The 5,038-nt window shown below is 38.2% G+C and overlaps 1 long non-coding RNA gene across 1 annotated transcript; it reads left to right on the forward strand.

Annotated features, from left to right (window-relative positions):
• Positions 1-931: 931 nt before the first annotated feature.
• LOC311071153 lies at positions 932-2,655 on the forward strand. The gene is made up of 3 exons (XR_014603774.1): positions 932-1,068; positions 1,180-1,384; positions 2,056-2,655. It is a non-coding gene; the product is annotated as an uncharacterized lncRNA (long non-coding RNA).
• The last annotated feature ends 2,383 nt before the right edge of the window (positions 2,656-5,038 follow it).

Genomic DNA, 5,038 nt, shown 5'->3' on the forward strand with positions numbered 1-5,038 from the left:
ACAGAAATTGGTTGGTGGACCTTTAATATAATCAACTAAGGTGATAATTATGAATATTTGCTCTAGATATTATTGCAACATGTTTTTGTATGGGTTTTTTGTTGTTGTTTAATGTGAATCCTTTCAGGACGATGCAACCCATTTGCAAAATCAGATCAAGGCTTTATTTAAGCCTCTTCACCAGCTTTTGGATGATGAAGAAAATGCCAGGCTTAATGAACTAAAACTGGAAAGTCTGAAAGATAAAAGTCAGAAGATCGATGAAGAATTCAGGTTAGCCATTTTACACCCTCCTCCCACAAACATAATTTTTTACAGTATAAACAACTTGAAAAGTACATTAGACAATTAATAACAACAATGTTAATATTTACTATTAACAATAATTTAAAAAACTATTTTCTATACATTCTAACCTTAAAATGATGTATTAACTTGAAGAAGAAAAAAAAAACTAAAATCTGTTCCTGACTGTTTCCTACATTTTCAATAGAACTTCAAGGACACAATGATGAGGTAAGCAGAATTTCTTATGGAAGCTAGTTTCCATCATGGAATAAAAAAGGTAATTGGGTTTTTAATCTCACAATTGACTTTTTTTCTCACTATTACAAGTTTATATCTCACAATTCTGAGAAAAAATAAGAATTGCGAGATATAAACTCGTAATTCTGATTTTATTTTTCAAAATTCTAAGTTTATAACTCACAATTCTGATATTATATATCTATTTATCTCAGAATTGTTAAATATAATGATCTCACAATTAAAAAAAGTTAATTGTGACTTTATCTCAGAAGATTATAACTTGCAATTCTGACTTGTTTCTAGGAATTGTGAGATATAGACTTTTCCGTTGGATGAAACAAGCTTCCATAGTTTCTCCTCTAACTATAGATGAAAATTTAAAATTGATCAAATCAGTGCTCGCCGCTGAATGTTTTCCCAGAGCCCAGTGCGAATTCCAGGATCCAGAGATGACTCCAGGAAATCGTATTGACTGTGTCAAGTTTGTAGGCAACTTTAATCTCAATGTTTGGAGGAAAGTCAGACGATCTGTCAGTTACAGTGAGTCAATCCATGTAACAATTCAAACACTAGTAAATGCACAAAATTCAACCTTTCTTTTCAATCCATGTCATTTCTGTTTTTAAACTATCTCTCTCTCTCGATCGATAGATCCTGTGTTTCTGGACCCTAACACAGCCAACTTTGACCTGATAGTATCTGCTGATCTGATGAGTGTGAGGCATAAATACGAGAGGAGATTCCCAATAACCTGGAGAGATTTGATCATTGTCCCTGTGTGCTTACCGTCCTGGATACCGTCCACATACATAATATTGCACCAGTGCCCTATCATTACACAACCTATAACCATAATGTTAGTACCAGAAGTCTTATTTAGTAGTATTTGTCACACATACATCACTGCAGCTAATACACACACACACACCTTATCTGTTATTATTCATTAACTTGATTGAAAGCGGCACAAATGAGAATTTATACCTGTTAAGCTTGCAGTTTGCTAACCTGTACCTTCTGCCTGAAGGCATCAGCTCATCCTCACTAAACTTTGGGTCGTTGGTGATTTTGAAACCCTGTTTCCTCACCACCTCCTCGAAAAGCTTCTGTAGAGTAGTAGGTTGCATTTGGCCATTTATTTTCCCTGCCCTTTTTATACATTTTTGGAGCTGTGATTTTAATTTAACGGACAGGTTACCAAACCAAGCCACAATACCATACCGAACAATAGATTCAATGGCTGCCTTGTAAAACAGTAACATGATGTCCTTGTCCACTCCATGAACTCTTATATGTTGTTACCTGCTCAACGAGTACACCTTCAATTTGAAGTGTGCTGTGATCTCCTAGACCTGGGGTCAAAAATCATTTCTTTGGTTTTATTTACATTAAAGAGCAAGTTATGCCTGTTGCACCACTTCACTACCTCCTCTATCTCCTGTTTATAGATAGAAATGTCAGAACTTTTTGTAAGTAGACTAAGTATGGCCGTATCATCTGAAAATTTAATAATGTGGTTATTTCAAGGAACCAACGGCTTGCCCAGTGGAGTCTGGTGTATCGGACATGAAGGGGAAAATCTTAGTGTCACAGATCCTCTGGAGTCGCACGTCCCACTACTTGGATTTGAGAAACCTGCAATAGTGAGGGTGAAACTGGACATGAGTGCAGGACAGCTGTCATTCTCAGATCGCCTCAGTGAGACTGTCTATCACACCTTCACACACAATTTCACTGAGATGGTCTTTCCATTCTTCTACACAGAGGGCCATTTCCCACTCACTATTTTGCCTCAGGTCAAACCTGAAGAGATCTGAAGAGAAGAATGTTGGCTGTCAGATAAAGTGTTCTTGATTTCCTTATTTTACATTGTTGTGTGTTACTGTTATTAATATGGTCTCTTTAGTTTGTAATTACTTTGAGGAATGTTCAAGAATAATGTGGATTAAGTATTAATGTTACTGATATAGTCTAAAACAATTCCTGCAATCTCAATTGTATGTTGAGAACAAACATACGAGCTTGCAAGTGGAACTAAAATGCAGAAATGCTCAGATTGTATTAATGAATGTGTGGTGCATGTTCATGACTTTCATAAAGTCAACAGCATAAGATTAAAAAATAACTTTCTACAGCTTATTGATTGTAACTCTCGATTAATGACAAATGAATTCAAACTGAACAAAAACATGGTTTTAGGAGTACAAATATATTTTATTAAACATTATTATTGATTACACAATAATAGCAAATGTTAGCAAATTAGAAGTACAAATATTTTTTATTAAACATTATTATTGATTACACAATAATAGCAAATCTATCTATAAATTACAGAAACGTCTGTCTGTCTGTCTGTGTGTGTGTCTGTTAACCACATATCTCTCGAACTGTTAGTCCGATGGATTTCAAATTCGACAGGTGTCTCGCCACGGGCATGAGTAAGTGCAGTGCCAAGTTTGACGTTGTTTGGATGAGAAATGCTAAAGATATCGTTAAATATATAATTTTTAAAAGGTTGTGGTTTAAAAATAAACATTCTGACATTAGAGGGTTGTGTCGGTCAAAGAAGTCCCAAGAAGGTTATGGTTTAAAAATAAACATTCTGACACTCAGTCAGCTACACTGTTTACTTCTGAATATTATAGTTTGGTGATAAATGTGATAAATCCATTTTGATTAATTTGAGTAAAAATGTGTTTTCTTTACCAAGAAACCAACAATTACTAAAAACACACACAAAAGCTGATTTTGCACGGCACTTTGCACTGCTCCCTGAATTTTGCACGGGCACTTTGCACTGCTCCCTGAATCGACACGCTTATTCATTTGTGGATGTAAACTGAATCTATATGTTAGCTATGCTGTTTACTTCTGAATATTATATTTCATTCTGGTGCGCTTAACGTTATCGCTAGGCAAATTTAATCAACTCCTCAATAAGGTAAGAATGAAGTAAATCCACCACTTCCATTTTTGCAACCCCATTTTCAAAATGGGGCATGTAAACAGTTATAGTTAAAAAATAAAATAAAAATAAAGCACTTTCATTTGAAAAGAAGTAATAAAAGCATGTCAAAATGGGTATTTTTCTATAATTAGTTAGATTAACACATAAATCAAACTTAAAAATAATGACAAAAATATTACTATAGTGAATTAGGTAAATAAAGATGATTTATATACACCAATTTATATACAAGAAATGTTAGGCTACTTGTTTATGTATAAGCATTTTTTAAACCCAAATACCAAAGAGCAACGTAGGCTATTCCGACGCTACGAGCATTCTATGACGTCATAGAATGTCAGCACAATGTGACGTCATAGACTCTGCTATTTCGAGTGAATATCACTGTGCTATTGCGCTCCAGTGTGAACAAGCTCATGAGAGAGAACATTGACAGCTATAAAGCAGGATTTCACAAAGAACAGCGATTTTAGTCTTGAAGATGTTTCTACCTTATTTAAGGTCATCCCGTATCGTTCGTCCGCTAAAACCATCGTCAACCATCAGGCAGCATCACCGTGTGCAGATGCCGTCAATCCACCGAGAGTCTGTGAAGCCCACTGGCCAGACACCCACGTTCACTGGATATGGGCATAATAATGACCTGACCCGACCTAACCAGACACCACAGGCGAGAATTTTAACTACAACTAAAAGGCCACACTGTGAAATGAACAAATCTCCAGTCCTGACTCTGCCTCCACTGGCCGGTGCGGCTGCTTTCAAGACGCACAAGCCCCGAGTCGTGACAGGTCGAGCTCCTCTACGACCCCCTGCTCCTGCTGCTCCTACTCCTGCTCCTGCTCCTGCTCCTCCTGCTGCTGCTCCTGCTCCTGCTGCTCCTACTCCTGCTCCTGCTACTCCTGCTCCTGCTCGTCTCCCACAGCTTGTGACTGGCCGGATAGCACTTGTGAACCGGAGCAGTGTGAGGAAACTAGTCAGTGAAGAAAAGCAGAGCCCTCTTCGTCCAATACAAAAGAAAAGCGGCTCTAAAAAGGAGCAGCCATGTAAAGACCAACCGCAAAAGCCAGTAAGACTCCTGGCTGTGGCCGATTTTCCGCCAGTGAGTGAATCAGTGCGGGCAGTGATGTGCAGAATAGCGGATGAGCAGCATTCAGAGCGCCAGCGAGCTGCACTGCAGTGAAAGGTTCTGTCCCGCGGCGAGCACCACTGGCCCGCGGTGAGCAGCTGGAACAACTGTACCGCGGTGAGCACCAATATCCCGCGGTGAGCTGCGGCTGCCAGAGGGAGCAGCGTCAGTGCCGAAAAAATGTGGGTGTGTATCCAACATGAAAAAAAATGGAGAAAAGTGGAACACACGTTTCTGTCGGTCAGCAGACGTGCCAAATATGTCTTGATTTAAGGTAAAAACGCTTATTTTTAACTACTACGTACTATGTTAAAGTATTGAAATTAAGCTTTTGAATCAAGACAACCACAAACAAATTTGTGTTCCAGGATTTGCACTTTGGACGCATAGACGACCACAAGACCCAGACA

This window comes from Abramis brama, assembly GCF_963993115.1.
Source record: "Abramis brama genome assembly, chromosome: 20".
NCBI classification, from domain to species: Eukaryota; Metazoa; Chordata; class Actinopteri; order Cypriniformes; family Leuciscidae; genus Abramis; species Abramis brama.